We start from the raw sequence: 13,710 nt of genomic DNA on the forward strand, positions 1-13,710 counted from the left end.
CTCACCACATCTCTCCTGCACTTCTCAGTAAGCTGCCATATGTCCTTCCAGGATGTTGAGGGTAATGCAATAAGTGTCTAAGTATCCTCACAATACCTCATCTTTCTGCACAATCTCCTTAAATGTCTTCACTTTTAAATTCCCAATTATGGAGGGGAAAAGCCCTAGCCAGTGGTTCTCAACCTGTACATCATGACCCCTTTAAGTCCATCAGATATTTGCATTATGATTCATAACAGTAAAAAATTACAGTTACGAAGTAGCAATGGAAATAACTTTATGGTTGGGGGTCAGCACGGCATGAGGAACTGTATAAAAGGGTGGCAGCATTAGGAAGGATGAGAAGCACTGACCTAGTTTTTCCTAAGGTTACTCATTCTGAACTTGCTAGTCTTCCTCCTTATCTTTCCAATATTCTTATACAGAATGCCTGAGTTAGGTGCTGTTGGGCAGCGCTGAAAAATAAGCATTAATCCCTGTGTGTAACTGAACTAGGTGTGGGGTGTTGTTTGTGTGTTTGGGATTATAGGGTAACTGGCATGACATGACTTCTGGTCCAGTACTCTGGGTAGCTTCTAAACTGCAAACTCAGATCCAGGAAAGAAAGAATATTGTCACTGTCACACAAAGGAACGCATGAGCTAAGTAAACCTGAAAGGCAGTTTCCTCTTTCAAACCAGTCTAGTAAATATCAGTCCGGACTCACACGGGAGCTTTTCTTGGCCTCAATTCTTAGTCTTTCAAATACAATCTTTCACGTAAAGCTACATAGTGCCCCTAGTATACCATTGACACTTACAATCTGAAGAGCCCTCAGGTTTCCGGAGCTGTGTGCCATAAAGGGAGAGAAGAAAACGAGCTTCTCTGCTCCTGTCATCTTAACAGGGGTGGCCAGCTCACCGTGGATTTAATCTGCATTTCCTCAATGACCCATGATGCTAAACATCTTGTGTCTTCAGCCATTCACATAACCATTGTGGAGAGAGACCTCTTTAAGCCCCTTTCCCATTCTAAAATTGGATGGTTGTATTAGTTTTGCTAAGCTGTGAAATTTATATGTATTCTGAATACTCTGGTAAGGATAGATGACTTGCAAACATTTTCCCCACTCCACATTTTACCTGTGTCATATCCCATACAAAGTAGTTTCTCTGTGTAAGAGTATAATTTAGAATCTATTACTTCCCTTGGTGCCTTTGTTTTCATGTCATATTGAAGAAACTGTTGCCGAGCCCAATGCTGTAAAGATTTCCCTATGTTATCTTTTAGGAAATTTATAATTTTGTCTTATGTTTGGTCTTTGGTGCATTTTGAGTTCACTTTTGAGTACATGGAAGGTGAGAGCCCAGCTTCATTCTTAGGCTTTGGGGTGGTTCAGCTTACCCTGCATTATGTACTGAAAAGACTCCTTCCCCTTACTGGGTCACATATCTCTGTTTTCCAGATTTACTGCCTGTGCTGAGCCAGGTGCGTGAGGCTTTGTTTCTGGTTCCATGTTATCCTCTGTTTCACATGCTGCACACATCCATGCAAGGGCCAATTGCTTCCTTTTGAAATCAGAACTATGAGAACTCCAGTGTGTTCCCCTTTGAGGATTATTTTCATTCTTCATTGATAGTTGAGGGTGGGAGTTGGTCTCCACCGTGATGGTCTTTGAGAGCTGTGGTCTTTGGGAGGCAACTAAAAAGAGAGCAGAGCCTTGAGTGATGGAAGGAGCCCTTATAAAACCACCTTAAAAAACTTTCCCATTCTATCCAAAGATACCACATGTACCCACTCTGAAGGACCATTGCCAAGGCACTGTCTTGATAGCCAAGAGAAAGCTGCCTTCATTGGACATGAAATCTGCTAGTGCCTTCACTTTGAATTTCCTATGCTCTAGATCTATGAAAGATACATTTCTATTCCTTGTGAGTTACCCAGCTTCTGGTATTTTTGTTATGGTGGTGTGAACACTAAAGTAGGGCCCTTTGAAATTTCACATGAATTTTAAACATGTTTTCCCACAAAGCAAAATAGGTTTTGACAGATACTGCATTAAATTTATAGATCTCTTTCTGGCAGTGTTAGCCTCTAAACAATACCGAATGTCTTAATCCATAACCATGAAATTTTTTAGTTCTCTGTTTATTGACTTCAATTCCTTTCAGTCTCCCATATTTTCAGTGTACTGTCTGCACTGGTTGCTTTTCTTCATTGCTGTAACAAAATGCCTGTTAAAAAAACAACTTAAGGAGAAAAGGATTGATTTTGGTTTACAGTTTAAGAAAGGTTAGTGCATCACGATGGGAAGAACATGGCAGATTTCACAGCCAAAGGAGCATACAGTTGGGCTCCTCATACCTGGAAGACCAGGAAGCAGAGAACAAATGTTAGGAAACCAGCCCATGAAATAGTGAAACCTACATTCAGGATGGGCTGGTCTTCCCTTCTCATTTAAAACACTCTGAAACCACCCTCACAGATACCCCCCAGGGCAGTGTCTCCAAGGTGATTCCAAGTCCATTCAGGAACCACCCTCCCAGACATCCCCAGGACTGTGTCTCCTAGGTGATTCCAACTCCATTCAAGTTGGCAATAAAATATTAACCATCACAACCTTCTTGGTTAATTTTATACCCACCATATGCTTTTGAAGCTACTGCAAAATAATTCTTTTTAATTTTTCAGTGTAATTTTTCAGTGTAATTTTCCTAGTGTTATTGAAATGATCTTTGTTTGCTTTTTTTTTTTTTAACTTGTTGTATAGTCTCGTATAGAATTCATTATATAGCCAAGGTTGGCCCTCAAACTCATGACAATTCTCCTGCTTTAGGCTTCCATGTGCTGGGAGAATTCAAGCAATGTTAACCTACCCAAGTAATTTGATGCTACAATTGAACTTAATTATTCTAACAGGATCTATATATGTGCACGTTAGCAATTTTTACTCAGAAGACCATGCCATCTGCAAATACAGACTTTGACTTCTTTCTTTAAAACTCAAATGTGTCTCATTTCTCTTGCCTAATTGTTCGAAGGCTCCCATGCTACGCTGACCAGAATAGTGGAGACAGGTGTCTATGTCCTCTTCCTGATCTTAAAAGGAGTTTCAGGTTTTTATCATTGAGTTTTCAGATATGCTTTTTTAATTTTGGGGTAGTTTTCCTTCTATCTTTGTTTTATTTTATTTAGATTTATAATTTATTTCATACTGTGTGTATGGGCATGTTGTCTGCATGTATGTACAGGTACCACATGCAGGACTGGTGCCCTCAGAGGTCAGAAGATGCTGTTAGATCCTTGGAAACTGAAGGATGCTTTTTGTTTGGCTTTGGAGTCAGGTTAATGTGGTGTAGAGTGACTTTGGAAGTTTTCCTTCCTCTTCAGTTATTTCAGTGAGTCTGAGGGAGATTAGTGTCACTTTGAAAACTATCTGGTGTAACTGACGAGTGAAGCTGTCTCTCTGGCCCTTGGTTTTCTTTGTCAGGTTGTTTTCCATTCCTGACCTAACCTCACTCTTATCTGTCCTGTTTCTTCTTGATTCAGTTTTCATTAGGTTGTGTGTTTCTAGGACTCTGCTCAACCTATCTTCATTAATGAACTTCTTCACATATGATTGTGTGTAGTATTCACTTATAGATCTCTTTATGCTTATAAAGCATTCCTCTTTTGCTAGTCAAACTAGCTAAAGACCTGAGAGTTTTGTTAAACTTTGCAAAAAACTATTTTCCCTCTATTACTTCCCCCTTTACCCGCAGTCAGGGTGCTATTATGTAGCCATAGGTGGGAAGGATTCGGTGTGTAGACCAGGCTGGCCTTAAACTCACAGAGATCCACCTGCCTTTGCCTTCCAAGTGCTCGAATTGAAAATATGCATCACCACATCAGATACTTTCCCATTCTTTACTCCATCCCATGTGATGGATTTAGAAGCACCTAGATTAGTAAAGTGTGTTTTCCAGGTCTTTCTGTCATTTAACCATTTCCAGAAGTGATTAGATTGTGAAGGCTCTGACACAATGGAGGGTTTTTAAGTTTGTGGGATTCACAAGTTGAATAGATTGTGGGAAGTTGTAGGACTATGCATACTAACACCTATATTGGGGAAGGTGGTCCAAATGACTGGCATGTCCTCAGAGGCTACATTTTACCCTGGCCACTTCCTGTTACTGCTCTTTGGTCCCACGAGGCAAAGAACCTTTTTGATTACACATTGTCATTTGTGTTACGTTTGCTATCTTTGCCTCATCTCAGGCCCAATGGTACCAATAAACTATGAGCTAAAGTCCTGAACCTGAGAGCCCAAATAACCCCTCCCTTTTAGTTGTTCAAGTATTTGCTCATAAGGAAACAGAAAACTCAGCAAACTCAAAAACTAGACGCCCTAATTTCTATCACTTCCTTCCTCCTGCTGGGTTTGGACTCATGTTCTCCTTTCCTAACTCTAAAGGTTTAGGTTTGTCAGGTTGAGATCTTCATGCCTAGGGCTTTACACATGCCTGGCAGAAGCTCTACCACTGAGCTGTCTCCCCAGCCCTGAGGTATTCGTTCTTTTTTCGATGTAAGTATTCCTCGCCATACATCTTCCTCTTAGCACTTGTGTTGTGGTATGCTGTTTGTGCATATTCTTTTCACTCTCTGTTGCCTCAAAATAGCTTTTACTGTATCTTATGAGTCTTTGTCCAATTTTCACATGATATGCATTTTCTATTTTTCACTTTGTTCTGCTATTGGAAAAGATACGTCCAGACCAGAGAAATATCTCGGTGATTAAAAGCACTAACTGATCTTCCAGAGAACCTGGGTTCAATTCCCAGCACAAATCGTTGGCTAACTACCATCTGTAACTTTAGTTCCAAAGAATCCAACACATTCTTCTGGCCTTGGTGGGCACCAGGCACGCATGTGGTGCACAGACATATATGCAGACTAAACAGCCATGTGTATTGTCTTAGCTACTTTTCAATTGCTATGACAAAAACTCTTGTGACCAACACAAGGTATAAAAGAACGAATTTAATTTGGGGCTCGGGTTTCCAGTGGGTGACAGTTATGGTATGGGGAGCTTGGCAGCAGGCAGCAGACATGGCGCTGCAACAGTAGCTAAGAGCTTGTATCTGATATACAGCCATGAGCAGAGAGAGAGAGAAACAGAGAGATACAGAGACAGAGACAGAGAGAGCGGAGACAGAGAGACAGAGCGAGACAGAGAGAGACAGGGAGAGACAGGGAGAGAGAGACAGAGACAGAGATGGAAAGAGACAGAGACGGAGAGAGACAGAGACGGAGAGAGACAGGGAGAGAGAGACAGAGACAGAGATGGAAAGAGACAGAGACGGAGAGAGACAGAGACGGAGAGAGACAGAGACAGAGAGAGACAGGGAGAGACAGGACTGGGAATGGTGTGAAAATTTGAAACCTCAACGTCCAAGTCCCTCCACCCCCAGGGACACCCCCTCCTAATCTCCCTAACAACACTGGGGACCAAGTATTCACACATGAGTCTGTGGGTACCATTCTCTTTCAGAACACCACACATATAAAGTGAAAAATAAAAAGCTAAGGTATATGATTCCAGCCTTTTAAATGTATTTAGAAAAACAAATGGAAAAGGCTAGAGAGACGGCTCAGTGGTTAAGATACTGCTCTCCAGGATTCTGTTCCCAGGACCTATGCTGAGCAGCTCACAGTGACCAGGGACTCCAGTTCCAGGGGATGCAGCATACTCTTCTGGCCTCTGAGGGCATCGCACTCACACAGGTGCATGCACGCACGCATGCAGTGAGTTCAAGAACAGCCTGATCTACAGAGCTAGTTCCAGGACACACTCCAAAGCAAAACAGAGAAACTGTCTCAAAAAACAAAAACAAACAAACAAAAACAAAAATTATCCAAATGTATTTTTTGGTCTAGTATGTATTCTGTCCTACGTAATACTCCATGTGCCCTTGAAAAAAAACTGTCATCTGCTGTTGTTAGATTAAAAAGGGTGAAAGAAAGCCATTTATTTCACATGCATGTGTTCAGGAATGCAGTTGTGGACCTGCAGAAGTTGGTTTCTCCCTCTACCGTGTGAGTGCCAGGATCAAATGCAGGTTGCCAGGCCTGTAACAGGCATTTTTATTTGTTGAGCCATCTTTCCAGCCTTAAATGCAAGCTTTTTGATTTGTTCATTTGTTCTAGTTGTCTACACTGCCTTTCAGACCAGTTATTTTCTTATTGATCTCCCTTCTGGTTCATCCATTCATTATCAAAAGGAGAGTATTGAAGTCTGCTCTCATGATCCCTGCCTTTCCCTTCTCCCTTTAATTCAGCCAACGTTTCTTCATGTATTTATGGTCCCCAGTGTTTGGTGTATATGTTTATAATTATTTTTTTAATTTTGGTGTTGTTTCATTAAGTGCATGTGTTATTGCTGATGAATCCCAGGAACTAGTAGCACTAAGCTATTTTGTCAGTGAGTACCTCCAACCTAGCTATATATTTTGATGGGAGAATTTAAAACAATTACAGATACTGAAAATCTTGCTGTAGCCACGTTTTTCTTTTTTTTTTAATTTAAATTTGAAACAATGTTGTTTTACATGTCAATCTCAGTTCCCTCTCCCTCCCACCCTCCCCTATCTCCTTCACCAAACCCCAGCCCATCCCCTTTATTTCCCAGGGAGGGTGAGGCCTTCCATGTGGGATCTTCAAAGTCTGTCATATCATTTGGGGCAGGGTCTAGGCTGAGAAAGTATCCCTATATGTGGAATGGGCTCCCAAAGTCCATTTGTATACTAGAGATAAATACTGATACATTACTAGAGGCCCCATAGAATGCCCAGTCATCTTAACTAACACCCACATTCAGAGGCTCTGTGTCAGTCCTATGCTGGTTTCCCAGCTATCAGACTGGGGTGCATGAGCTCTCCCTTGTTCAGGTCAGCTGATTCTGTTGGTTTCTCCAGCCTGGTCTTGACCCCTTTGCTCATCACTCCTCCCTCTCTGTAACCGGATTCCAGGAGTTTGGCTCAGTGTTTAGCTGTGGGTGTCTGCTTCTGCTTCCATCAGCTACTAGATGAGGGCTCTAGGATGGCATATAAGGTAATCGTCAATCTCATTATCGTGGAAGGGCATTTAAGGTAGCCTCTCCACTATTGCTTAGATTGATAGTTGGGTTCATCCTTGCAGATCTCTGGGCATTTCCCTAATATTTCCCTAATGCCAGATTTCCCCTTAAATCTATAATGGCTCCCTCTATTATGGCATCTCTTTTCTTGTTCTCCTCTATTCTTCCCCTGTCTCAATCTTCCTGCTCACTCATGTCCTCCTCTCCCCTCCTCTTCTCCCCTTCTCTTTCTCCTAACTCCCTCTCCCCTCCCTCCATGCTCCCAATTTGCTTAGGAGATCTAGTTCCTTCCCTCTTCTCCAGAGGTCCTCCTTGTCTCCTAGGTTTTCTGGTGGTGTGAATTGTAGGCTGGTAATCCTTTGCTCTATGTCTAAAATCCATATATGAGTGAGTACATACCATGTTTGTCTTTATTACTGGGTTACTTCACTCAGGATGGTTTCTTCTAGTTCCATCCATTTCCTGCAAATTTCAGAATTCCATTGTGTTTTCCCACTGAGTAGTATTCCATTGTGTAAAAGTACCACATTTTCTTGATCCATTCTTCAGCTGAGGGACATCTAGGTTGCTTTCAGGTTCTGGCTACTACAAATAATGCTGCTATGAACATAGTTAAACAGATGTCTTTGTTGTATGAATGTGCATCTTTTGGGTACATGCTAAAGAGTACACTTACTTTTCCTGAGGAAATGCCACACTGATTTCCAAAGTGGTTGTACATGTTATTTTTCATGTCTTAAGGTTTACACTTTTCCTTCCTTTGTGGATTTTTAGGTGCTGATATGCTTTGGTTAATTTCTCACTTTCTTAGTGGTTATACTTAGGTTATGTATAAAAATCTTAAAATTAAAATCATCACCCATTTTTAAAAATACCTCTATTTTCTGCATGTTACATAACTGTCTGTGTGCATGTCATGCCTGTGTGGATTCCTATGGAGAGCAGAAGAGGATACTCAATCCCCTGGAGCTAGAGCTACAAGTGGTCATTGTCAAGGTCCGCAAAGATACACAGTAGGTGACAGCTGATATTTATAAAGCCGACCCACCAGATAATCAGCTAACCTGATAGAGGAGATTCATAGGCAAGGCTCACCTGCTGTGTATCTTTGCAGACCTTGACAAGTTGTGAGCCACCTGACATGCATTCTGAGAACAGATTCCGTTCCTCTGGACAAAGCAGTGAGTGCTCCCAACCACTGAGCCGTCTTTCCAGCCCCCAAATCATCCATTTTAAACTGATAATGACTTAATCATAGAGGTCTTCGAACTCTGCTTTCACAAATTACATCCTTGTATATATGGTTTTCCATTACCATAGCTTTTATATGTATACACGCATGCACTGGTTGTGCCCTAGCATGCGCGCACACGCGCGTGCACACACACACACACACACACACACACACACACTCACTCACTCACTCTTGCCTCCACAAGCTTATAAAAGAAAAAAACAGGCTTACAACCAAAGTTACAATAATAGAGAATTTTGCATTTGTTCATGCAAAATGAAGGTCTTGAACTTCCTGGTTCACTGTCTTGCCTATGGCACTGTAACAAAGTTTGACACACACTGTTTGAAAAATATTTTATTTTGTGGAGATTTATACTTTCTTTTGACTTTTTTTCTCTTTGCGTGTAATGAGATACTTTAGGTAACTTTGATTTTGAAAAGTTGTTATTATTGCATTAATTAATCAAATTAATTTTTATGTGTACTCATGTGCACACCCGTGTGCCATGGAACACCCATGGAAGCCAGAGGACAGCATAGAGGCTGAGTTCTCTTCATCCACCACGTAGGATTAAACTCAAGATTGTCATGCTTAGTGGCAAGCACCTTTACTAGGAGAGCCAGTCCATCAGCCTCCTTTTAGGAAATTTCCATGTTAAAGCATCTTTTGCCACTTGGGATTCTTATTGTTTGCCAAAGTCTGCTTGCCTTTTTTTTTTTTTTTTAATTTATTGAGTATCCAACACTTTCCTGGGCCTAATATATGTTCAAGTATTCTGCATCCTTATGTACACTTTGAAGGTTCCCTGTGTGCCTTTGGGTATACAATGTTTATATCCAGTTACAGCACTTGCTGCTTTTTCCGTATTCTCAGGCCACCAGCTGGTCTTTTATCCTGCCATAGGTGTTTGAATTGTTTTGTCTTTTGGTTGTGCTGTGAATGGAATCCAGGTCCTCACTCATGCTAGGCCAACCACCACCATTACACTACTCTCTATTATGTGACACTCCAGAAACTTGGAGCTGGATTTCTGTCACACTAAGTATCAGGACATTAATCCTGCTCATGAGGTTTTCCCTTGAATTTAGTGTTTGGCACGTTTCTCTTCTTCCTTCAAAATCTTAATTTTCCTTTGAGCTAATGTACCTTCACAAACTGCTTCAATTTCCTTGCAACAGAAAGCAAAGTATAAACCTCTAAGTACTATCAAATAATTTCTGTAGACTGTATTTGCCATGGAAAAGCTTCACAGTTAGGCGTGGTCCCTCATTTGCTGGCTTTCACACTTGCTGTCTATGCTGTCGGAGTCATGTTCAGAAAGTTTCTCCCTAACTTCAGTTTAGGTCTTTTGAGGTGGCTTTTTCCTGTGGTGGGACAGCAATCTAGTTTTAGTCTCTAGCGTTCAGCTTCCCTGTCCTCCCTGCACCATTTATTGCAGAGACTGTTTTCATCCAATGCATGCTTGCTGATTGCATCGGTTGCTTATCTCACTGCTGTGAAGGGAGGCTTTACACTGGCTCCCAGTCTAAAGGTTGTAGTCTGAATACTTGGTCCCTGAATGTTTAAAATGAGGACATGGCCACCTTAGGCAAGATTGAAGAGACTAGTTCTATTGTAGATATGAGGGAGAGAACAGCCAGAGGCATCTGGAAGGGTCCAGACTAAATTAGGCCATGAGAACAGGGTCAGACAGAGCAAGAGAGGAAGCGTGTGGACAAACAGACCAAGAAAGGAGCTGTGGACCAAGAGGCCAAGAGATGAACCAGGAGCTATGAGAGCACAGGGGAACCAAGAGAGCCCTAGCCAAATGGCTGAGATATATAGAGATAGAAGCAATGGGGAGGGAAGCCTGGCCCCTGGGCTGGTAAGGGTTAGGGTAGGTGGGAAGTTCTGGGAGTAGCCACAGGTACTGAGTGAGAATTGTCCAGATTTCTTCGGAATCTGGCAAGTCCTTATTTGGTGGAACTCTTTAGGAAAGAGGAAGCTTGGTTTTGTAGGAGGTGTCTCACTGGAGATGAGCTTCAAGGTCTCAAAAGTCCATGCCGTTCTCAATTAGCTCTCACCCAGTCCCAGAGCTATCCCTGCCTTTCTGCCGCCATGCTCCCCAATGATGATCATCGATTATAATTCTCTAGAACTGTGATCCCCCAAATGAACCCCCCCCTTTTAAAAAGATGTATTTATTCTTATGTATACAATGTTCTGTCTTCAGTGTTCTGTCTGCATGTACACCTGCATGCCAGAAGAGGGCACCAGATCTTATTCTAGATAGTGGTGAGCCACCATGTGGTTGTTGGGAATTGAACTTAGGACCTTTGGAAGAGCAGCCATCACTTCAGTCCTTTCTTTTAAAAGTTGCTTTGGTCATAGGGTTTTGTTGGAGTGATGGAAAAGTTAAGGAGGACAAGGGTGCAGTTCAACATAGGGGAAGGCAAAACAGGAGAGGATCTACTCTGAGCTTGCATTCTCTTACTCAGTCTGGGACTCCCGCTTATCAACGCATGCTCCCACAATTTTGGTGGGTCTTCTCACCTCAGTTAATCCAGTCTGAAAAATCCCTCACAGAAACACCCAAGGATTTGTTTTCATAGTGATCCTAAATTCCATCAACTTGGCAACCAAGTTGAAGCATCATGGTACCCATTTATATATTTATTTGTGGATTCTCTATTCCATTTGTCAACATGTTGGTTCTTATGCCAGTACCACGTTGTTTTGTTTACTATAGATTTGTGGTATAGCTTGAAATCAGGTGTTTTGATGCCTTCAAGCTTTTTTTCATTTTACTCAAGATTGCTTTGGTTATTGGGGGTCTTCTATGGTCCCATATGGATTTTATTAAAAAAAAATTCTATTCTATGCCACTTCCTATTACTGTACAGGCTTTAATCCCAGCAGAACAGGCACACTTCTGACAGACACAAGTGGCAGGCCTGGAGTTAGTTAGCTGTACTCCCTTTTCGCCCAGGAAAACATTGAAAAGGGTATGTTTCACCTTTCTGTTCCACTTAAAGTCCTGCATATTTTTGTGCTGAGTTTGTTGATGCCCGTGTACGTTCCTCATATTGATCTATATTCTGCAACTTTGCCAAGTTCCCTTACTGGTTCTGCTAACTTTGTAGGCTGAATTGGATATTTGATTTAGACACTTGAGCATATCCTCTGTACAAAAAGAATTTTAGTTTTACCTTTCCAATCTCAATGCATTTAATTTCCCCATGTGTCTTACTTATTTTGGTGGTTCTGAACTTCAATAAAACATCGACTAGAGGCCGAGAAGACACAGAGGAAAGCTCCGTGTTATCAATAATGCCATATCAGCTGTAGGTTTTCACGCAAACAACTTAAGGCTTAAGCTAGGAAAAATTTCTCTTCTATTTATTTTGTTGGGGATTTTTTTTAAACAAGGAATGGATGTCAGATTTTGTTTGTTTATTTATTTTTGTCCAAAGCTTTTATTCACCTGACCAATAGTGTCACTTGTCTTAATCTGTTTGGACTGTTATGATAAAATACCAGAAGCTGAGTAGCTTCAGTGCCTTGAGGCCATGACCTCACCTGGTAGCAGAGAAGGATGCTGAGTCCCCGTCAACAGGCCATGAGTCCCAACTCCAAGAGCTTCACCTTCATGGTACCTTCTGCTCCCAAAGACTGTCTCCTGATTTCCTGTGTGGCACTTAGGTTTCAGGGTAGGAGCCCTGAGGATCCATTCAGACTACAGCAGTACTTGTATTCAAACTGATGAATGTTGTTTTCTATGAGTCACATTGGGACCCTACAGATTTTAAGTGCATCACAGATTTCAGCAAGGTTTGCCTACACTTCCCCCTCCCCCACTGAGGCCTCCTTAAAGCACAAGCCAATAAACAAATCTCATAGCCTACCTCTGAGATTTCCCATGACTAGCAAGACCATCTGAGTTTATGACATAAATCACTTCTCTGGTTCAAACAGCTTTGATAACCCTGCAATTCTTAAAGTCAGTATGCAAATACTTGTACCATATTTGCATGAGTCCCTTGTCACACAATAACACACATAATTAGAGCTCTTAAGAATTGTTACAATCAGAAACTTTTGTCTACCTTCCAACATGGCACTGCAGCCACCCCTGGAAGTGTGCAGGGTGAGGAGGCAGACATGGATACGCTATTTTATTCATGTTTTAAATATATTTTTGTTTGATTTTGGTACTAGGGAATAAACCTGGGGCTTACCTAGACTTGTCACATACCCTACCCTACAACTATACCCCTAGCTCTCATTTGACTTTTTATTCACTAAGTTAGCCAGGCTGCCCCTGAATTTGTGATCCTCCTGCCTCCGCCTCCACTCGACCTACCTCTATTATCTTTTCCAACTTCAGTTTTATGTTTTAGATAAACCATATTTTAAAATATGTGTATGTACATCTGTGTATGATGTTGAAGGGAAAATGTGTGGCATGGCATACATGTAGAAGTTCTCTCCCCCTATCTTTACCTGGGTTCCAGGGGTAAAATTCAGATTGCAACACTTGCCCAGCAAGTGGCATGGCCAGCTGAGTTGTCACACTGACCCTCCAACTTCATGACAGTGTCCTAGTATCCCTGCCAGGAACCAGGCCTCAGTTTCGGTTCAGGAAAGACTACAACTCAGCGCCTACCAATCAGTATAGCTAAAGACAGCTTTACCTAGCCTGCTGCTAGAAAGTCACCAACCAATCCTACAGCAAACCATAAACTTTATGCTTAAACACAACAATCAGCCCTCAGGCTAACCTCCCCTCCATGGAATTCCTCCTAATCTTGCGTAAAAGGAGTCTTAGAACTTCTCTTGGGGTCACCAATTTTGCCACCCCTGCATACAGGTGTTTTTGCTTGCAAAATAAGTACTCTTGTTGATTGCATGCATGGCTGATGGTTGTTTTGTGGGACTTCTCACGGACCCTAACATATGTGGGTTCTGGGGTGCCAAGCTTGGATCATCATGCTTATGAAGCAGGAGCCATCTCCTAAGGTCCCTCAAGTGGCATTATTTGCTTGTTAGATAATCTATTTCACAAGGACACAGATTAAGAAGGGGGGATTGATGGCAGGGGGAATGATCTTGCATTTTTTAATTTTTTTTAAGTTGGCATCCCAGGTATTAGATCTGATTTCAGCAGCAAATGCAACTTTTATTGGCACAAAGAAAAAGTCCACGGGCTGAAGTGCTTCTAAAAACTATTCTACACAGCTATTTCTTATTTGGCAGTTTTATTTTCTGTGTGCAAATTTTATAAATTTCAGGTAGTTACCTAAACAAACTTCTGCCAGAAGCCAAGAAAGGACCATTAATCTCATCTGCCAACAAGGAATCTAAATTAGGAATTGAAATGTCCTTCTTCAAAGCAACAATC

Source organism: Phodopus roborovskii, unplaced genomic scaffold, assembly GCF_943737965.1.
Source record: "Phodopus roborovskii unplaced genomic scaffold, PHOROB, whole genome shotgun sequence".
Lineage (NCBI taxonomy): Eukaryota > Metazoa > Chordata > Mammalia > Rodentia > Cricetidae > Phodopus > Phodopus roborovskii.